We start from the raw sequence: 23813 nt of genomic DNA, 5'->3' as shown, positions 1-23813 counted from the left end.
ACCAGTACTACCACCTCGAGCACAAGGGTTTGGGAAGAGACCTATGAGTTCATAAGAACCCATGGGACCCAACTATGAGGATCTGTCTCGGCGCTCTGGATGTGCGACAAGATAAGTTGCTCCTCGGTTGGAGAGAGAATGAATGCATCTTCTCAAAGGTCAATGATTATTGGGGGATGGGGTCATACAATAATATGAAATGGAGTCGGCACCTAGGATTAGGGCCTAGGACCCACTGGTGTAGCCCTAGAAGGGCTACGGGACTTTGGTTGGTCTAGTCAGAGATTCGGGGGAAGTTGCCAGGTTACGAGAGTTGAAAGGTGTTAGGCACCCACCTCGCCCGGATAAACCGGTCTTTCTACTAGATGCTGGTTTTCAAATATTCTCCCTTTATGAATGTCCTATACCCACATTTATGGCTAAATGATGATGCACAAACTATTTGAATAAATTAAATTATATTATACTAACTAATTTACATTACACAGGGATACTTGAAAGACTACATTGTGCCAGAATTAAAAGTTAACGGAAGAAATGTATACTTGTACGCTTTAAACAAATGCAATAATGCAAGATGGATGGCGTCCCCTAGCTTAGGTGGAGGTAAAAGACTGGCTTTGTCCTTTGTCAGACAGAGTAACAGCTTATTGGTATTGAATCTTCAGATCTCGAGTAGAATAACGGCATTGCAATCTTTCAAAAACCGGATGCTTGAATATTGGGCAGAGCGGCTAGGCCATGGGAGATTCCCGGGACTAGGACGAAAAAAGTGGTCGAAGAAGCCAGATTCGGATAACCCAGGCTTCGGACAAGGAAACAAGGCCTGAAGGCTCAAAATCGAGTTGGGGAAGGGCCCCGAAACAAGGAAGCTAGGAAAAACTGGAAAACTGGAGCTCTGGGGATGCCCCCTCTCCCAAAAACTTGGAATGTGTAAATGAGGGGGTGAGGGGGGCTATTTATAGGCAAAATTGGTCCCTGCGGCGCCGCAGTGGTTGTGCGGGGCTGTAGAAAGTAAGAAAAAGGGGAAAAATAGTATCTAGACGCCTGCGGGGCTGCCTGGCAGGGCCGTAGAGTGTGCGTGGTGCCGCACGGCAGGGTCGCATAGGTCGTGGCACTGCACAGCAGGGCTGCCTGGTGGGGCCACGCAGTGAACGCGCTGCCTTGCATGGCCACGTTGGGCATGCTAGGTTGCACAAACTTTGGTGCTGCCTGGTGGGGGGGGGGTTGTGCCTTGTCTGCAGGGCTATCGTGCGTATGATGTACGCCTTACAGGGTGAATGGGGATGCTTTTGGGCTATGTGGCATTGAAGGGTTGGTTTTCGGGACATTGCCAGTCATTTACGTCCGATTGTCATCATCGCTGGGGGGGTGACAAAATTTAGCAACTACAGTTTGCCCCTCTTTAGCCGAGGCCTATGCCAACAGCCGAAGGGCGAAGACAAAAGACCGCTTGATTTTGTCACCGGGAGCATGCATCACCACCTCTTTGCTCATAGGTGGCAGAGTTGAACGATAAAACCACATTTCGGCAAACCGTTCGGCGAATCGATCGATAATCCTTCATTGAAAACCATTAATAGAGCCATGGTCTGGTAAAACTGACAGTAAAAATCGCACTTGGTAAAAACCTATCATTAGGTCATTATCAATCAAAAAGACAACAGGTGATGGCATTTTGAAAAATTTAACGATGAATGGCTACGCGATTGAATTTTTGAAAGTTGTTTGATAAGAAAAATAACCGCAAGTGCATAGTATCAACTGTAGCCACGGGTCGAACTCAGGGAGGTCGGGTTACTTAAGTCTTTACTCTCAATATAGGCAAAGTGTACTCAACAAGCAATTTTATATCTCTAAACTTAAACTAAGAAAAATACCAAGATCAACTACCAAAGTAAGAAACTAAGCTAAACTAGGGTAAACAAAATTAACACAAAAGTAAGAGAATGAGATGGGTAGATTGAAATTGAGATGGGCTCTTGGGGATTGAATCTACCACAAGGTTAGGGTAAATCAATGATCAACACATCAAACATTGCATATATCATAGTCTAGGTCTATAGGAGATGCGGCGAAAAGAGCTAACATATCCTATGAGTAGTACATATTCAATCCACAATTAGATCTTAAAATCATGAACATGAATGGTGTCAGAAAGGCTACAGCGGCAATATTGCATTAGTCCAATAGGATGACATGTCCATTAAAACACAAGCATGCAAATCATCAACCTATCCTTCCCTCATGGCTTCATCCTACCCCAAGAGTTGAGGGTTTAGTTAGCCATGGGAAAATCGATGGAAGGAGAGGGGGTTGATGAAGAGAACATTACAACTAAATTATAAAAAATAAAATTAAAACATCTTGAACTATTGAAGAAAAAATTCCAACCTTAAACTTGAATCAACAACTTGAAGTACATCAATGGAAGAAGGGGATGGGGAATGAAAAAGACAAAATTACATTGAAATTCTAAGCTTAGACAAAGAAACTAGAGAAGAGAGAAAAAAAAAAAAAAAAAGAGAATGAAAGCTAAAAAGGCTAAGAAGAATAAATCCCCCTTTTAAGAGGGAGAGAGAGAATGAGAGAAGAATATAGAATAATAGAATAATAGAAAGAGAGAATAAGAGAGGGCTGGCCCTTTTTATAGAAGAGGGAGGAGCCAAAATCGTTGGAGGGAAGGGGTGAGGTGGCATGAGGAAAACAAAGGTAAAGAATTTGGAGAGAAGGAAAGAAGGAAGAGATAAATCTAAAAAAAGGAAAAATCTCCCCCCCTCCACGTTTTCTTTTGCTTCCTTTATTGTTATTTTTTTATTTTATTTTTTAAAGCAAGAGAGATGGGAGAGAGAGAAAACGTGGGAGGTGAGAGAGATTTTAGGAGAGGGATTTGGGAAAAGGGAGAGATAATATGAAAGAAAGAGAGAGAGAGATATTTTGGAAGAGAGAGAGATTCACTCTAAGATTTCTTCCCATGATTCGGCTGCTAGCTTTGACTTGGGTTTCACTCCAAAAATCTGGAATTTTAAATGTCACCAACAAATAGACCTTGGTCAAAAATATCCATGGGCTGCACTTTGGTTTTCAAATTTTGGTTCAAGATGGGACTAGTTTTGGCCCACAAAGGTCTAGCTCTCTTGATCTTGGCCCTGGATTGGTGTCTTTCATCTTTTTAAGCTTGAATTCTCCAATTTCAGCCAAAATAAATCTAATACCTGAAAACACAAGAAAATACCTCGAGTAGCACTGTTCTAATAATTAAAATACAATAAATAAAGACAATAAATTCACATATAAATATGCTCATCAAATACCCCCATACTTAAACTTTGCTAGTTCTCGAGCAAACAAAAAGAAAACTAACCTAATGAAAACAAAGAGAAATGAAAAGAAGACCCTAACTCACTTTTGTAGGAATCACGGTTGCACTTACCATGTGCAACAAGCCTTTAAACCCCTAGGTTACCCTAGTGAACAAGTTGTGTCTCGTTAGTGTTTGCAGTGAATGTATACACAAAATTCAAACCATGAAAAGTTGTAATCCTGACAAGGGCAAAGGAAAACTCCATCTCCACTTAAAATTGGAAAGAAAAGCGATAATAAAAACTCATGAGATAGAGATTCCTAAGGACCCCCATACTTGAACTTTATTATCCGCTCCAATCCATGGCAATGACATACATCTAAATTAAGGGATCTCCTCATATTTTTCACACTATCAACCTTAGGGATCAAATCAAAGTATGCCCTCAAGGATACAAAAGAATCAACTCAGAGCCTAAATAGAGAACTGTGACAAAGGCACAAATTCAAATGTTCTTCTTTCTTTCTTTAGAGTTGAACTCAGTTATCCCTCCACTGCAATTGGCTTGAATGACATGCAAGGCTTGCACCAGACACCCAAGTTACTAAGCAATGTCAGAATTCTCTTGTTGCATATATTTATGACTTAGACATTGATGCAGTTTGAGTTCAAACTTTAATCACTTTCTTCATGGCTGAAAGGTGTTTCAAGCCTAGGAACCTCGCTTCATGAAGCGGAGCATCCAGTCTAATACAACCAATAAACTATAATTTTTTTTTATTATTTCTTTTCTCTTTTTTTTTTTTTTTTAAGAACTTCTTTCAGAAATAATAACACTTTAATCTCAAATCTCTATCTCAGCTCCTAACTAAAACTCAAGCAGACAAGAAAAACTCATAAGATCGACCTTTTCAAAAAAAAACAGTGTTATGCTTCTGATTAGTCCCCTACCTTGAGATATAAATTAATTCCACTTCTTGAAATCACAGATTTATTACTTCAAAGCATAGGTTACCAAAGTCATCTCTCTCTCAACAAAAAATAAAAAGAAAATAAAAGCATTCAAAAAAATTTTAAGATGGCTATAAAGTATAAACTCACCTATACCTAAGTCAGGATCACAACACAATTCAACTCAAGAACCTATCTCCCCCCATTCTAAAATTATGCAGTGTCCTCAATGCATGAAAGAAAGAAAAACAAGGACAGAAGGGGGGGATCTTATCATATATGATCATGGTGGTTCAAAATAGGGAGGTGCTGGGAAATCTACGACCTCGTAAGAATGTGGTGAAGAAAATGGCATGAGAGGGATTAAGAGACGTGCTAGAGATTGTAGAGTTTGTACCCTTACCTGGATCAAATATTACAATGCCCCCACTTTGTTGTTGGGATAACACCTCTTATTCCTTATCAGGAGGTTCCACTGGTGGTAGATTGGGAAGAGAAGTAGACAGATTACCATCTGGCTCAACAGGTGATGGCTTACTCCACAATTTAAAAGGCACTCTCCCATACTTGGATTGATGCAAATCCTCTAGACATTGATTGATACTTGTATTAAGAGCAGTTGCAATCAAATCAGGTGATTCAAAAATTAGATGCAGATGCACGTCTTCATTTAAGTATGGTTGCTTTCCCAATCTAAAGACATTAAAATCACAAGATGCACTCCCGAAAGACAGCCTCATCAGACCATTCCTCCAATTGATTAGAGCATTGCTAGTAGCTAAGAAAAGTCGACCAAGGATAATCGAGATTTGGCCTTTGATATCGGTCATAGGTTGGGTATCTAGGACTATGAAATCCATGGGAAAAAGAAATTTCCCAACCTTTAATAACACATCCTCAATTACACCCTTGGGGGTTTTGACTGATCTATCTGCCAATTGTAATGTGATAGATGTTGGCTTAAGGTCTCCTAACCCTAATTGTTGGTACACTGAATATGGCAATAAATTGACACTAGCTCCTAGATCAAGAAGGGCATGGTAAATTCTAGTGTTACCAATCGTACATGAGATAGTTGGGCAATCAGAATCCTTATACTTAGCCACTGTCTATTGCAACAGAACCGAGCTCACATTGGCAATTAGAAAGGCTTTCTTAGGTACATTGGTTTTCCTTTTCTGAGTACACAAGTCCTTGAGGACTTTAGCATAAGTGGGGACCTGAGAGATTGCATCCAATAAAGGAATGTTTACCTGCACATTCTTAAAGACATTTAGGATTTTGTCTATGGAAGTAGTTTTCTTGTTATTCACCAATCTCTTTGGGAATGGAGCAGTAGGCACATAGACTCGCTCAGGCTGCTCATCAGTAATGGTTTCAGGTTCCTCAGATGAACCTGGCAGAGGAGATGGAGTACTGACCTTAACAGAAGGGTCCTTGGGATTTTCAGGTGATACAGGAACAGCATCCTATGTGTACTCACGACCACTCCTTAATGTGTAGATAGCATTACAGTGATTGGAGGGCTCTCCATGTTGTGAATTCCCTTGAATTGAATTCAACGAATTAAGTTGTCCTTGTTGAGTCAAATTCAAGTTCCTGGGATTCGGATCAGGTTGACTTGGCATCTTTCCTTTTTCCCATTCATGTAAAGCCGTAGCTAGTTGGGAGATTTGCTTCTCTATATTATGTTGGCTTGTCACGAAGGTACTCATGAGAAGTTCCATACTTTTCTCTAAAGAACTGATCCTAGCCGACTCACCTACTTTTGGAAACCCAAAGGGTTGCAAATTTGGAATTGGGGGTGGTGGCCTAACAAAGTTAGAAGGGGGATTGGACCTTTGGGGAACAAACTGGCCTTGATTTTGAAAATTGGAGGGTCCAGCTTGGTTATTCCCTTGGTTCCAGGAAAAGTTTGGATGATTCTTCCATCCAGGATTGTAAGTGTTACTATATGGATTGTTTGGGTACACTACATTTACATTCTCATTGCCATTGCTCAACCCAGAAAGATTGGAGCATTCCTCCATAACATGGGTAGGAGCTTGGCAGTAATTACATATAGGGACTTTGGTTTATCTGATGTATTGGAGCTGGTCCCTTGACAACTATGGCTTCTAATCTTTTAAGGAGACTATCTAATTGGGCTTCTTTCGCCACAAAACTATCAGTAAAGAATCCTTTGGCAGTTATGGCTCTTTTACTCTCCTGAGTTGATTCCCACTCAAGAGTCTTTTCGACCAGGCTGACCAAAAAGGTCCAAGCTTTGTTGTCGTCCGTAAAAGATGTGAATCCTGTTGGGCACATAGATTCCAATATTTGTTTGGTGTGGTAGTCAATGCCCTCATAGATGATCTGGCACAAATGCCATTGGTCAAGGCCATGGTGAGGGCACTCTTGGAGAAGATCTGTGAATCTTTCCATGAGCTTGGAAAAGGATTCACTTGGTTTTTGCCTAAACTGTAGGATGTTATTCCTAATTTTGTTGGTCTTATGCACTAGGAAGAATTTCTTCAAAAATTCAACGATGAATTCCTCCCATGTGGTGATAGAATTAGTGGGCAACCCATACAACCATTTCTTCGATCCATCTTTGAGCGAGAAGGTGATGAATCTCAGTTTCATAGCATCATCCGTAAGTTGCTGCATCTTGATGAGGGCGCACACTTCCTCAACTTCCCTAAGGAAGAGGTAGGCATCCTCAGAAGGCAGTCCATGGAAATGGGGTAACATGGTAATGAACTGAGATTTGAGTTCAAAGTTATTCCCCGTGGCGTCTGGCAAATGTATGCATGAAGGTTGTGCTGTCCGGTCGGGATAAAACCTATCCCTAAGAGTCTTAGCCATGATTGGTAATTCTATTCGCTCTAAACGGTTTTTAGAGTTACGAGTCCAACCAACCATACACAGTCCACAATACCAAACAAAAATAAAAGAAATAAGATGGCTGCAATATTAGAAGCAATAACAAAATTAAAAGAAACAAGCTAACAGTAATATCAATTCTTTCTTTTTCCTCTAAATTCAATGCGAATTGCTGGATTCATTTCGAATCCGGGTCAATGCAAAACCTCCTGACAATTAATGGATTGTACAATGCCATTACTGCCGTAGCTATTGATCATTATTCTCTTTGGTGATTAGGTAGCCAGCATCCCTCATCACCACATCATGATCAGGATTGGACCGTCGATTGAACTTCCCCAACAAAATAAATCGGTGGTGCAAAAAAAGAAGTTCACGATCTACAAATATAGATGAGATAAGCTAACCAACTCAAAGTGAATTAAGATCTAACAATAAAAAATAAAAAAAACCAAAATAAGCAACTTATAAGTATCGCGGTCCTCGGGACGAGGGTTCCTCAGCCTTATGGCAACAAGGATTTATTTCGATGAATAACGGCATATCGTTCCGACATATCATCATGGGGATTAGGATCATGCTTCATAAAGAAATGGAGTCACCACCTAGGATTAGGGCCTAGGACCCAATGGGTGTAGCCCCATCCGGGATTAGCAGAAAGGGCTACGTGATTCCATATGGTATGGTAAGAGATTCAGGGTAAGTAGTTAGGTTACGAGAGTGGGAAGGTATTAGGCACCCACCTCGCCCGGGTAAACTGATCTTTCTACTAGATGCTTGTTTCGATATTCACCCTTAATAATACATCCTATATCAACATGCAAGGCTAGATTTTGATGTACTAAACATGACAAAGAAAGAAAAAAAATCATTTACTATGTACACTAAAGCAAGTTACTTTAATGGTCTACATTATGCAAAAAATAATAAGAAGGAAAGAGATAGATACTTGTCAAGAAATAAATGAAAATGTACCAAATACGAAATATGCGATGTCCCACGGCTCAGGTGGAGATGAACAATCGGCTTGCCTCTCTCTTGTCGGACAGAGTAAGGACTATATGAGATGGGTTTCGTTACTCAGACTTCGGGTAGAGCAACAACTGTGTAAGGGATTCTCGTTATTTGTATACAGATAGAATAACGGCTATAAAAGGAGGCTTTTGTTATCCGTATGCAAACGGAATAACATCTTGACTAGGAGGTGAGCGCTCTTCACTCAAGCGGGTAATTGATGGATCTACCCATAACTCAGAATATTACTCAAAACTCACTTACAAAGGCTTGAAAGAGGGCAAAAATCAGACTAGGAGGGTCTCCTTAGGCTTGAAATCCATGAAAATGAGGGGAGAGGGACCCTACTATATATAGGGGGTGTCCCACCCTCACGGTGCCATATAGGTCCTCCACGGCGCCGCGGAAGACCTCCACGGTGCCGTGGAGGATTTGTCCAAGGCACCGTGGATGACGTCAGCAGGTTGACGTCGCAGCCCCCCGCGGTGGCGTGGATTTTTGCCATGCTGTCGGGGGAGGTCTCCAAGGTGCCGTGGGGGATTGACCACGGCGCCGTGGTCAGAGTATGTCACTCCCCACACTTTGGGCCTTAAATGGGCTTCTTTGTTGTTTTTGGGCAGGTTTGGGCCTATTAGGCTTTGTTTTTTGGGCTTTTCAAGTTTTTTTTTCCCTCGCTTTTGACTCTTCAAGGTTTCTTTCTTTGGGGAAGGTGAGAAGTACCTCATTCAGCATTTGGTAAAAGGGTCTTATAAGTCATTTTAGGGATGTTAGGATGATTTGGCTTAGATGTAGGGATAAGAGTCCTTCTTGAGAGAGGTACCGATGTCTGTCCGTGTCCTGTTGTCATCATCGCTGGGGGGGACAAAATTCCGTGTCTACACAACTATACTAACAATACAAAGAATTTCACTTTTTTTTGGTTTTTTTTTTTTGGAATTAATAAAAGTAAATGAAAAACACTTCGAATCAATTGAATGTGAAAACTAAACAAAAGTCGTCCTCCCGAGCAACGGCGCCAAAAACTTGTTTGATAAGAAAAATAACTACAAGCGCACAATATCTGCTGTAGCCACGGGTCGAACTCAGGGAGGTCGGGTTGCTTAAGTCTTTACTCTCAATATAGGCAAAGTGTACTCAACATGCAATTTTATATCTCTAAACTTAAACTAAGAAAAATACCAAGATCAACTACCAAATTAAGAAACTAAGCTAAACTAGGGTAAATAAAATTAACACAAAAGTAAGAGAATGAGATGGGTAAATTGAAATTGAGATGGGCTCTTGGGGATGGAATCCACCACAAGGTTAGGGTAAATTAATGATCAACACATAGCTCCACTGAGCTAGTGAGGGGAAGGGGAATGCACAAACACACAATTACACATAGTCCATGATGAATGCAATGTTAATAGTTTTTTTACCTATCACACACAGTCTAAGTCGGGGTATATACTACTATGATACCTCTGGAGATACTGTGGGTCACTTAACTTATCACCACAATGAAACCTTTATTATCACCAAGGAGCCTACACTGATTGAAGCCACCAAGACTACCCAGTGGCGGGCCCCAATGATCAGTGGTCATCCCTGACCCGACCTCTCTCCCCCATAGGCAACAAGGAGCCCCGATCACCAAACACCTAAACCCCTGTTGGTAAGAGTCGTAGAATAGGAAAATGAATCCTAGCCGTAGATATACTACATGCAAGTCCTATCATCCTGAGAGGTATTCCAGGTGCATCAACGTCCATTCCATCTAGTACCTAGGTACCAGCATGGCACGACGCATACAAGGCAGGATGACAATCAATAAATCTCATAAACATCTCTGGGGTTCCGGCACCGGCACACCCGACCTCGTAACCCGATACAATAATGTAAAGTAAACATATTCACATCGCATCAATTCGTAACCAAGATAGTTCATATGCAAGAATACAACATGTTCATAATGAATGGAAGCATATGAGCAATTATATGATATATATATATATATATATAACAAGCCCAAACATCACCCAAAACCCACTCACCAGTTGTTTGATTGTTGCTCGGGGTGTTTGATAAGATTGCGTCGGTACACGTACTCCCGTACAGGTTATGATGTTGGGGGATGCATGAGAATAGTGTTAGAAGAGTATAGGTGGGTCCCATGATGGGTCCCAACAGTTAATTTGAGGTTTAAGTCAAGACAGCATGGACGGACGCAGGGATGGATACAACCAGGTGAGTCTGTTCCTGGCTCCATCCAGGCATATAGTAAAAATAGGTGGGACGGATTCATAGACGGAACTTCTAGGTGAATCCATTCGTGCATCCGTCTGGACCCTGAGACATTCTCGAGAGCGAACGAAACTACGGACGAAACTACCAGGTGAATCCGTTCCTGGCTCCGTCCTAGCCAGTCAACCAAATTATACAGAATGGATCTACGGACGGAACCACGATGATGGATCCGTTCGTGGATCCGTTGAGTCTCTTTTTGAGATTTGAAAGGATTTCCACCTCCAGCCTTCCATTCTTGAGACCACATGGCTCCAAGGGTTAGGGAGGTGAGTCCCAAGCTTCGTTAGGGTCCAAAGCACCTAGCCCAACATGGACCTTAGAGGATTTAAGGGATTTGGAACCTCCTCCAGGGTTTCCCAATCCTAGATTTAGGTCTTAAGGCATTGAGCAGCAGCTCAAGCCATTAAAGTCATGAAGGACAACAAGAAAGAGAGGAGTAGGTCACCATTTAGGGAACCAAGAGTGATATTGGGTTTCCAAAAGGACACCCTAAGTTGGACCAATCCTTAGGGGATTTCCCACTTTGAAATGGAAAGAGAGGGAGAGGGAATGCACTCACCAGCTTTGATGAGCCCAAAGAGTGGGTTCCACCTCCAATAGCTCCCTCCAATCACCTTCTCCTTTACCTTCAATACCCTCCCAGCCTTCAACGTTTTGGGTTGGTAGGAGAAATGAAAGGGCCAATGAATGGCTGGGCTGTGCATTTATACCAAATGCTCCCACTTAGGACCTGTTAGGCATGGGGCCCTTAGAGTCATTCTCATGTAAATGCCACCATAGGCTAGTGGGCCCCCTATATAGCACATGCACAATTCAAGGAGATCAAGGGTGGGGTCCACCTTGTTTGGGGGCTCAGGTATAATACCCGGGGGATGGGGTGTGGGCCCCACATAAGGGAATCACTCAAAAGCATGAAACAGCATGGATGGAGGCAGTCTTATGAGTCCATTTGTGACTCCGTCGCTGTTTTAAGGGCAGAACCTTAAGGAAAGTTGTTGGGCTTTGACCCATACTTCCAAGCCACAGAGGGGAGGGTACACTAACATACATCAAGGTAGTATCTTACCCCTCGACCGTCATGACGTGTCCTTCATGATCACGAAGAGTTTCCCGATCGCAATGCTAAGCTTATCATTGAGTGAGTGTCTAAATGTGGGGACACAGGAAATGCCTTTCAGTACTCTTCATTCTTGGGGCTCATGCTAGGAGGGTGGTTGACGAAATCACCATCGAAAAATTTCCCCCACTGCCGGTTGAGGAACCTCTCTTCAACAGGTAGACCTGTGAACTGGTCAATAATCTTGTAGCTGGGCTTGACCACAAGCGAAAAAAATTCCCCAGCGTACATGACAGCAATATCTACACGTCACAAGAGAGAGAAACTATAATTAAATAGCAAACCCGGGTATGGATGTAACATCCCCCTACCTTACTAGAAATTTCATCCCCAAAATTTGGTGTACCGTATAAGAATTCGAGGGAAGGGTACTTGGCTCGCATCTCCACTTCGGCTTCCAAAGACGCTTCTTCCTCTGGGTGGTTGTACCACTTCACCTTCACGTAGTGAATAGGTCTATTGCGGAGATTCACCACTTTACTGTCTAGAATCTTCTCGGGCTATTCCTTATAGGACATATCTACTGCCAGCTCCGGTGGTTCTTGAGATAGAATATGGCTTGGGTCATGCACATACTTTCGAAACATGGATGTGTGGAAGACGTCATTCCCGCCATCCAAAGATTATAGGAGTGCTAACCGATACGCCACTGGTCCGACCTTTGCGAGAATTTCGTAGGGCCCAATGAATCTTAGGCTTAGCTTTCCCTTCTTATTGAACCGCATCATGCCCTTGGTGGGTGACACCTTGAGGAATACCTTATCACCGAGGGAGAACTCTAGATCCTTCCGTCTTTGGTCCGTATAGCCTTTCTGCTTAGACTGAGCAGCCTTGATTTGTTCACGGATCAAGTCCACCTTCTCACAAGTTGCTTGAATCAATTTTGGCCTAAGGATACATCGCTCACCAACCTCATCCTAGTACAATGGAGTCCGATACATCTTCCCATACTGAGCATTAAATGGTGCCATTTCGATCATAGCTTGGTAACTATTATTGTAGGTGAATTCGATAAGCGAGATGTGCTCATCCCAGTTAACCTGCATATCAATGGCACAGGCTCGGAGCATATCTTCCAATGTCTGTATAGTCCTTTCCAATTGTCCATCTGTCTAAGGATGGAAGGCAATGCTAAAACTCAACAAGGTGCCCATAGCTCTCTGGAATCCGCCCTAAAACTTGGATGTGAACCTGGGATCCCGATCTGAGATGATGCTAATTGAAACTCTGTGCAGTCGAACTATGTTATCAATATACATGCGGGCCAGCTTATCTGTATAATAGGTGACCTTGATTGGGATGAAATGAGTTGTCTTCGTCAATCTATCCACAATAACCCACAGTGTGTCAATACCTTTGGGTGTACGGGGTAGTCCAGTGATGAAGTCCATGGTAACATGTTCCTACTTCCATTCTGGCATGGGCAAGGCCTATAAAAGGCCATGGGGCCACTGTCTATCTACCTTCACTTGCTGACAAGTGAGACACCTGGCCATAAATTCAACTACATCCATCTTCATTCCACTCCACCAGTAGTGTCCCTTCAGGTCCTTGTACATCTTAGTACTACCTGGGTGGATATAATAAGGGGAATTGTGTGCTTCTGTTAACACTTGCTTTCTCAGCTAATCGTCCTTAGGGACGCATAGTCGATCTCTAAACATGAGAACACTGCTCTCAGTCAATGTGAAATCTAGATCTAGCTGTGTATCATCCCGAATAGCTCCAATGATCTCTTAGAAGCGTTCATCGGAGGCCTGGGTAGATTGAATCCTTTCCACCAAAGTTGACTACACCGATAGGGCTGCTAGAGATAGAGTAACACCCTCTACCAGAAACTCTAGATTCATCCTTCTAGCCTCTTCAACAAGTTCCTTACTAACAGCTAAGGATGTAAGGGATAACGTCTGGGACTTTCAACTAAGAGCATCCGCCACAACGTTTGCCTTACTGGGATGGTAGTGGATGGTGCATATCATAATCCTTCATGAGCTCCAACCATCGCCTTTGTCTCATGTTAAGTTCCTTTTGGGTAAAGAAGTACTTAAGACTTTTATGGTCACTATAGATCTCACTCTTCTCTCCATACAGGTAGTGTCTCCAGATCTTCAGAGCAAAGACCACAGCCGCCAACTCTAAGTCGTGAGTTGGGTAATTCTTCTCATAATCCTTCAGCTGACGAGAAGCATAAGCTACCATTTTTCCATCCTGTATCAGAACACAGCTGAGGCCCATCTTTGAGGCATCACAATAAACTACCATCCCCCTAGTTCCATTTGGAATGGTAAGTAATGGAGTCAAAACCAAGCGCTACTTCAATTCCTGAAAGCTCTTCTCGCAGTCATCGGACCATTCGAACTTCACTCCCTTCCAGGTAAGTCGGGTTATAGGAGACAAAATCTTTGAAAAATTCTCAATAAATCTCCTGTAGTAACCGGCTAGACCAAGGAAGCTGCTAATATCTGCTACACTCTTGGGTGTCTCCCAGTCAACTACAGACTTCACCTTGCCAGGGTCAACTTCAATACCCTTGGCAGAAACTAGGTGACCTAAGAAAGCCACTTGTTGTAACCAGAACTCACATTTGTTAAACTTTACATACAATTGCTTTTCTCTCAAGCATTGCAGTACGAAACGGAGGTGGTCAGCGTGCTCCTCTTCGCTCTTGGAGTAGATCAGAATGTCATCAATAAACATGATAATGTACTTATCCAGCACGTCGTGAAACACCCTGTTCATTAACTCCATAAAAGCTATCGGGGCATTAGTCAGTTCGAAGGATATAACTAGAAACTTGTAGTGACTATATCGCGATTTGAATGCTGTCTTGTTGACGTCACTACTTCTGATCTTCAACTGATGGTACACCGAGTGGACGTTGATCTTTGAGAACACCTTTGTGCCTTACAACTGATCGAATAAGTTGTCAATCCTAGGTAGTGGGTACCGGTTCTTGATCGTAAGCTTGTTGAGTTCACGGTAATCAATGCACATATGCATACTACCGTCCTTCTTCTTTACAAACAAAATAGGTGCGCTCCATGGGGAAACACTTGGCCTAATGAAGCCCTTCCTCAACAAGTCATTGAGTTGCTCTTGAAGTTCCTTCAATTCTGAAGGGTCCATTCTATAGGGTGCCTTAGACACTGGAGCAGCACCAAGCACTAGGTCAATCATAAACTTCGTCTCCCGGTTCGATGGTAACCATGTGAGGTCTTCCAGAATGACGTCAAAGAAGTCTCTTACCACACTTATCTCTCCCATAGGTGTAATCTTAGCTTCGGTGTCTAGCACGGAGGCTAAGTAACACTGACAACCTTCTCCTATCAACTTCTGGACTTGGAGAGCTAAAATGATAGTTTTCTTAGGCTTCTTACTTTTGTTGCCTTTGAACACAAATTCTTTGCCTTCCTCTGACTTGAAGAGTACTTTCCTCTCTATGCAGATTAAGCTGGCTCTGTGTGTGGACAACCAATCCATTCCCAGAATTATATCGAAGTCCTTCATATCCAAGATTATCAAACTAGCCTCAGCCCATGGTCTCTTACTCGAACAGGGCAAGATTTGAAAACTTGGTCAAGCTCGACCTTACTTCCCGTCGGTGTACAAACTATTAGCTTCTACTTCATACTTTTTGGTCTAATAGGTAACTTCGCGGCAATCAAAGGAGATATAAAGGAGTGCGATGCTCCCGAGTCAAACAACACGTAAGCAGGTAGACAACACATATAAATCATACCTGACAAACACCGAACAACCGAACATGATAAACTCAACATAAAGGAGTTACATTCAAGTGGTTGAGTACATTACCTGCAATGACACCAGGGTCAGCCTGGGCTTCCTCATGAGTGACCGAATACACTCGCCCTTGAGTTCTATTGGTTGGAGAAGGGAGAAGTGAGCGAATAACTGCCTTGGCTTGGGGTGCCTTAGAAGTCACCGTTGGCCATGAACCTGCTTGCCGCGGATGTGGACAATCCTTAACCATATGACCGAACTCCTTGCAGTTGTAACATACGAGAGTCTGGATCCCATAATAAGGAGCTGATGTAGCTTTAGGTCCCTGGGCCACATCAAGTTTACGGGACTGTATTGGAGTTGCAATCATGTAGGCCCCTCTCTTCTAGAACTTATTAGATCCCCTAGAGTCATAGGATGACATTGGCCTCTTGCCATCTTGTATTACCTTGTAGTTCTCTCTCTGCTGATCTTCAATCATCTTAGCAGCCTGGACCACTTCCGCATAGGTAGGGTACTTATGCAGCACCACAGATGTACTCAAGTTGGCTCTTAGCCCTCTTTCAAACCTTCTTGCCTTAACTTCCTCAGCCTTTATGTGTTCCAGAGCAAAATAGAAATGCTCCTCAAAGGCCTATTGATATTCGAGGACCGACTTGGATCCCTGGCTGAGGCTCATGAACTCAACTTCCTTCTTATCTCGAAAGTTCCTTGGAAAGTAATTCTCAAGAAAAGCTTCTGTGAACTAAGCCCATGTTGCATTTGGGTACTTGGCCCAGAAGTGCTCCTTTGAGGAACGCCACCAAGCATCAGCGTTACCTCAGAGTTGGAAAGTGGCACATCAAATCTTGTAGGTGTGATTACACAATAGCACCTCAAAGATTTTCTCCAGGTCCCTTATCCAGGCAGCTAGAAACATTGAATCGTGAATTAGCTTGTAGAAAGTAGGAGGATGGTGCTTTTGGAATTTCTCTGAAAGCTTAGAGGCATCAGCCCACTCTGGCACCGCATTTTGGACTTGTATGGCAGCCAAAGAAGGAGGAGGTGGATTTGGCACTACTTGCACCACAGGGAATTCGACTACAGCTAGTGCCAGGGGAGGAATAGCAGGTGTGGCAGCAGCTGCGAGAATAGGGGCTATGTGCACCGGGGGTGGTATCTGTTGCCCTTCCTGACCAACATTTTAGAGCTGAGTGGTCACATTCTGCATGAAAGTGCGCTGCTCATGTTACGCCTCTCGATGTTCCCGTTACATATCTTGCAAAATGTTCCCCAAAAGTGCGGCAACGTCCGCATTAGTGTTAACTGGAGGCGGTATAGGCAAAGCCTCTTTAGAAACGTCACCGACGTCATCCCTAGGAGGGGAACGATTCTGGTTGCGGGTGTTGACCATGTTTCAGGACCTGTCATAATTAAGATGCTGCATAGGTTAGCTCACAAAACAAGGGGAAGCAATGCAAAGTGCCTCGAGGGTACCAGTATAAAGATTTACACAAAAATGTGTGTGGCAACACACAGGGGAGGAACCGAGGTCCTAAAGGTAGAGCTGAGCTAGGAAAATAGGCCAAAAGCCCTCTAGAACACTGACAGATTCACGGACGGAACTAGTCCTCTGACTCAGTTCATGACTCTGTCGACAGAATAGGCTGGACGGACTTACAGACAGATTTACAACGTGAATCCGTTTGTGGCTCCATTCTCAGGGTGCCCATTTTGGCCAAAACACTGAGCTATATGGAACTACGAATGGATCCTTGGTCGTGGTTCCGTTCGATGTTCCGTACAGTTCAAAGAACAAAAAACTAACTTTTACCCCCGACGGATTGATGGATGGAACCACGATAGTGGATCTGTTCGTGCGTCCGTTCACGAAATTTTCATAAAAGAAATAAACCGTGAGTTTTTAAACTCACTTGGCCTATTTTGGAGAGAGCGGAAGCACAGAGCAGGGGAGCCCTAGCCTTCATCTGTTCGAAGTTTCTACACCCTTACTTGGTGGATTTGAGCCCTTCATCTTCAAGATTCAAGCCTCCTGCCACAAGGTATGTGTTCTTCCCTCCATTTTTGGTCTCCTAGGGTTTGTTTCTAGGTTTTCCCCGGGGTTTTTTGTTGGTTTCCTCTTTCCTTTCTCATTTTACTGTGCTAAGTTGCATGAAGGGCAATCGAATAGTGTTTCTCTTGGATTCTATTGCTCTCAATCCATTTGTGAACATCCCACATCATCACTACTCCATCGATTAGGGCAAAGGTTGGGTAAACCCCTCCCAAAATAAAAAATTTCCTACTGTTTTGGGCAAAACAGTTCATACTAGAAAATGTGTTCTATTTCTTCATACATTTCATGGATTTGTTGTAATTTAGATGTATCCTTACTTGTTTGGTATCATTGTCAAATTTCTAAATGAGAGTTAGGGGAAAACTCCCAAAATTTCACTATTTTTGGGAAAGATTTGTGCTATGCTTTAAATGTGTTTATTCGCCCTTTCCATTACACCCATAAGCATGCTATTTAAGTGATTTATGATTGCAAATTATAGTTTAATCGATCCCTTGGCAAGGTTTATTAGGAATCCTCTCCCTAAACCCATGTTCAAGGGAGTTCCATTCCAAAACAAATTTTTAATTCCAAATTAATTAGAATTGTTCAGTTGCTAAAATTTACATGAATTCTTTATATTCTTGTTAAGGTTAGAATAATCAAACACATGTATTGTCTTCTTTTACTTGTGTGTAGGTGAGTAGATTGAAATGGCTCCTAGAACAAGAGGAAATAGGGCTCCTGCAGCAGCACTAGCATCTTTTGATGCTAGTCACTTTGTGTCTGCTGAGGCAGAGAGGCTGTACAATGAGAAATTCCATGATCGAAAGATTCTAGTGGGGAGAGAAGCTATCCCTGAAGAACTAGTTGCCTTCAAGGTGGGGCAGCGATTTGATAGGCTGGGGTGGTTCAACATGTTGTCTCCTCCCAAGCTTTACTACCATAGGTTGGTCAAGCATTTCTACTCCAACCTGACAGTCATTCATGAGGATGCAGTAAGGCGTCGGGTCAACTCTTTTGTGAAGGGAGTAAACATCTCCTTCAGTGAGGTGGAGCTAGGAACCATACTTGGGGTGAGCTCCAATGGAGATCGTGTCTATCACCCACTAGGGAGAGACCCACTCTCTTGTGTGTCTAAGACAGAGTATAAGCATCTATATTCCACACTGACCAATGACAAGTATGAGTATCGGGTGAATTTGACCAAGTTTGGTAGGTCACAGAGGGTCTTGACTATGTTGGCTAAGACCAATCTTATCCCGGTTAGGGGCCACAGCACCGAGCCCTCACTCATGGTTGCTGCCCTAAGCTACTCCCTTTATGAGGGTGTTCAGGTGTGCCTGCCCTATGTCATCCTCAGACACATGGAGCAAGTACTATTCAAGTCTCGCAAGAAGAAGACCTTGCCTTACGGGAGGCTACTCACCCGTATATTCCAGCATTTCCAAGTCAACCTTGATGATGAGGCAGCATCAGAGAGCTTTGAGGAACCACTTGGGCACAATGCCCTAGCTCGGATTTACATTCCATATGATACATTCAGTGATGGATAGCCTGTCGATCTAGAGGGGGATAAGGGTGAGGAAGAGACTGATGATGAGGAGGAAGCACCAATGCAGTTTTCTGCTAGAGCTTCTAGTTCGGAGACCTTTGACATGAGTGCTGTCCTAAATGCCCTTGGACAGCTGAACACCAACATGACCAAGCTCAACTCAGATATGGTGCGTGGGTTCGTGGGCATACAAGGACAGTTTGCTTCATATGATCGCTGCTTTGAGAGGGTAGAGAAAGACATCCATGACATCAATGCCTACTTGTACTATGAAGGCAATGATGAAGAGGATGAAGACAGTGATGAGGACATGGGGGACTAGGCCCCAAGACTGCAGGAGTTGTTATGCATTCTCTTTCTTTGGTGTTATCTTAGATGGCAGTTTCAAAAATAATGTTTTTAGTTTTTAACTTTACTTTCTATCTTTTCCCCTTTCTTCTTTTGTTTAAGTAAGAAATTGTGGTACCCAGTTGCGACTTTTGGAATTCCTTTTTAGGTTGTATGTAATATACTCACCTCTAAGGGAGGTTGAATAAGTAAGAACAGTTGGGCGTAGGTTGAACATATATATATATATATATATGCTCTTTAATTCTACTGTTGTCTCTATTATATTGCTATTGTGCTCGAATTTCACCCTAGCTAGTCTTCTCCCTATGTGTTACACAAATTCCAATTATTTTCGTTGAAAACTTTTAACTTAGACCCTATTGTGTAGAGTAAATCAAGAGTCCTTGCTAGACTATGTCTGGTGCAGAACACCGCGCTCTGATACCATGCTGTTACACCCCCTTCCAAGATAGGAATAAAGCATAGTCAAGGGGTGACTAGGATGACACGCATCATCCCCTTTTCTACCAGAATCACGGACACAGTGTCCCAGTCTATAGTCAACAGTCAAGGTCAAACATAATAATCACAATTTACAGAAATGGAAGGATAATTCCATATCAAGACAGAGTAATTGCAAGCAGAAGCGACTTAAATAGCAGTTACTATATGTTCAACTGGCTAGGTGATACAATAATAGTTTAACATTATTTGCTGACTGACCATGATGTAACTACTCAAAAGAATATAAAGTATTACAGACAAATGTTCATAATGGGCACAAAGCCCCAAAAGAATCAAAAGAGGGGCCAATCCCCAACATCATCACGGCCCGTAGGCACAATCATCACAGGGGCATCCGTCACTGTGTTCCTTCGACACAACCTCGGATTCCTCCATGCCAATACCATCATAATCCGTTGGCTAGGCCTTGAGACCAGCCAGGTATCCACCATTTGCATCAAAATCTAAAAGAGTGTGTACACAGGGGGTTAGCTCCACTGAGCCAGTGAGGGGAAAGGGAATGCACAAACACACAATTACACATAGTCCATGATGAATGCAATGTTAATAGATTTTCCACCTATCACACACAGTCTAAGTCGAGGTATATACTACTATGATACCTTTAGAGACACTGTGGGTCACTTAACTTATCGCCACAATGAAACCTTTATTATCACCAAGGAGCCGACATCGGTTGAAGCCACCAAGATCATCTAGTGGCGGACCCCGATGATCAGTGGTTGTCCCTGACCTGGCCTCTTTCCCCCACAGGAAACAAGGAGCCTCGATCACCCAACACCTAAACCCTTGTTGGTAAGGGTCGTAGCATAGGAAAGTGAATCCTAACCGTAGATATACTACATGCAAGTCCTATCATCCCGAGAGGTATTTCGGGTGCATCAACGTCTCATTCCATCTAGTACCTGGGTACCAGCATGGCACGACGCATACAGGGCAGGATGACAATCAATAAATCTCATAAACATCTCTGGGGTTTCGACACCGGCACACCCGGCACCGTAACCCGATACAATAATGTAAAGTAAACATATTCACATCGCATCAATTCGTAACCAAGACATTTAATATGCAAGAATGCAGCATGTTCATAATGGATGCAAGCATATGAACAATTATATGATTTATATATATATATAACAAGTCCAAACATCACCCAAAACCCACTCACCAGTTGTTTGATTGTTGCTCGGGGTGTTTGATAAGATTTACCTCGGTACACGTACTCCCTTACAGGTTATGAAGTCTGGGGATGCGTGAGAATAGTATTAGAAGAGTATAGATGGGTCCCATGATGGGTCCCAACAGTTAATTTGAGGTTTAAGTCAAGATAGCATGGACGGACGTAGGGACAGATGCAACTAGGTGAGTCCGTTCCTGACTCCGTCTAGGCATATAGTGAAAATAGGTGGGACAGATTTGCAGACGGAACTTTTAGGTGAATCCATTCTTGGATCCGTTCGGACCCTGAGACATTCCTAAGAGCGAACGAAACTACGGATAGAACTACCAGGTGAATCTGTTCTTGGCTCTGTCCCAGCCAGTCAACCAAATTATACAGAACGGATCTATGGACGGAACCATGATGATGGGTCCGCTCGTAGAGCCGTCGAGTCTCTTTTCTAGATTTGGAAGGATTTCCACCTCCAGCCTTCCATTCTTGAGACCATATGGCTCCAAGGGTTAGGGAGGTGAGTCCCAAGCTTCGTTAGGATCCAAAGCACCTAGCCTAACATGGGCCTTAGAGGATTTAAGAGATTTGGAACCTCCTCTAGGGTTTCCCAATCCTAGATTTAGGTCTTAAGGCATTGAGCAGCAGCTCAAGCCATTAAAGTCATGAATGACAATAAGAAAGAGAGGAGTAGGTCTCCATTTAGGGAACCAAGAGTGATATTGGGTTTCCAAAAGGAAACCCTAAGTTGGACCAATCCTTAGGGGATTTCCCACTTTGAAATGGAAAGAGAGGGAGAGGGAATGCACTCACCAGCTTTGATGAGCCCAAAGAGTTGATTCCACCTCCAATAGCTCCCTCCAATCACCTTCTCCTTCACCTTCAATGCCCTCCCACCCTTCAACGTTTTGGGTTGGTAGGAGAAATGAAAGGGCCAATGAATGGCTGGGCTGTGCATTTATAACAAATGCTCCCACTTAGGGCCTATTTGTCTTGGGGCCCTTAGAGTCATTCTCATTTAAATGCCACCATAGGGTAGTGGGCCAACCTATATAGCACATGCATAATTCAAGGAGACCAAGGGTGGGGTCCACCTTGTCTGGGGGCTCAGGTATAATGCCCGGGGGCACGAGATGTGGGACCCACATAAGGGAATCACCTAAAAGCCTAAAACAGCACGAACAGATTCACGGACGGAGGCAATCATGTGAGTCCGTTCGTGACTCCGTCGTAACATATCGAACTACTGAAAAATCAGATAAATAAAATGGACAATAATTTCCCCGACAACGGCGCCAAAAACTTGTTTGAGTTAAAATAAAACCGCAAGCGTACGGATCAATCGTAGCTACGGGTCGAACACGAGGAGATATATGTCACTCTATTTAACTAACTTAAAAGTAATGCAAAGTGAACCAAATTAAAGTGTTAAATTAAACTAATTAAACTAACAAAAATCAATGCATCCTAACTCATAAGCATTTAACAAAATTAAGGGATTAAATCGGCGTCCTAACACATGAGCATCTAACCTATCAAACTAAAGCGAATTGAAAGGAATAAAAATGCAGCCACACATACTAACCACATAAAAAGAAATAAGGGAATAAAAATGCATCCATAAACCACAACCATATAAAATTAAAATAAAAGAAATAGAGGGGGAAGAAGAAGAAGATAGAGAGAGATAGAGGAGATGGAGAATGAGATTGAGAGTTTAGATAGTAAAACCTGGATGTGCTTGCATGATAGTAATTGAAAAGCTTGAATACTTGCATAAACTTACCATGGCTTCTTCTTCTAAATCTTCAAGTCTTGTCATCAACTTAAGAACTTAGACTAGAAGGCTTAAAACCTAAACTAGAATTAAGAAATTACAACCCAATTGAAATTAAAGCATAAACTAAACCTATTATAACCATTAACTAAAAATCATAAAAGCAAACTAGAACTTAGAAAAGCCAAAAAATCACAAATTAGAAGGAGAAGAAGAGAAGAAATTTCACTAAGTGAATGAGCAATTTTTACAAGAGAGGTAGGGGTATTTATAGGTGGAAGAGAGGAGAAGAGAGAAGATGGAAGTGTAGGAGAAATATTCCCTAAGAAAACAGAATATTCTCTTCTCTTTCCTCTTTTACAATGCCTTGAATCCTAAGAAAAAAAAAAAAAAAAAAAAAGAAGAAGAAGAGAAGATTGTTTACATAGTCATTCTATTTCTAAAAAAATAAACTTCCAATTCTAACAAGTGCTTCCTTTTCTTTGTAGATATCTTCTCCAAGCAATAAAATCAAAGCATCTTTGATTTTTCAACCTTCTATAGATGAGAAAATATAAATCTATCCCAAGTAGAATTTCAGAAGTGCCCTTGAGAAGTTGGAGGAGAGAGAGAGAGAGAGTAAGGGTGATGACTAGGATTCCTTCAAGAATAAATAAAATACCCATTCTGTCCTTCAGAAAACGTGGAGCATGGGGTGCTTATATAGGCCTCACCATTGTGTTCTTTGCAAAAAATCACCCAAAATAGACCCAAATTTGGCCCAATTCGGAGTTGGGGAGCCCAAAATATCTCAAGTTGAAGTTGTATTGTCCAGAGCCTTCCAAATGGAATCTTTTGGGTACAGTAAAGTAACTTCTGATAATTTTGTTAAGGCCCCTGGAATCCAAACTTCCGCTTCACTTTGTCCCCATCTGACTGTCAATAATTATAAATAAACCCCTGTACACCATTTTCGTGCGTCGTTACGGAAACGGCCATAACTTCTTCGTTTCAACTCGGAATCAAGTGTCGTTTGAACCGTTATGAAGCTGACTCGATGGGCTATGCATTCATATTATTGACACCTCGAAAAAGCTTAAAAATATCTCCTTAGCATCATCTCCTCCATTTTCACAATAATTCACTTAAACCCTAAAAAG

This window comes from Telopea speciosissima, chromosome 5, assembly GCF_018873765.1.
Source record: "Telopea speciosissima isolate NSW1024214 ecotype Mountain lineage chromosome 5, Tspe_v1, whole genome shotgun sequence".
Classification (NCBI taxonomy): domain Eukaryota; kingdom Viridiplantae; phylum Streptophyta; class Magnoliopsida; order Proteales; family Proteaceae; genus Telopea; species Telopea speciosissima.
This window is presented reverse-complemented; position numbering follows the sequence as displayed.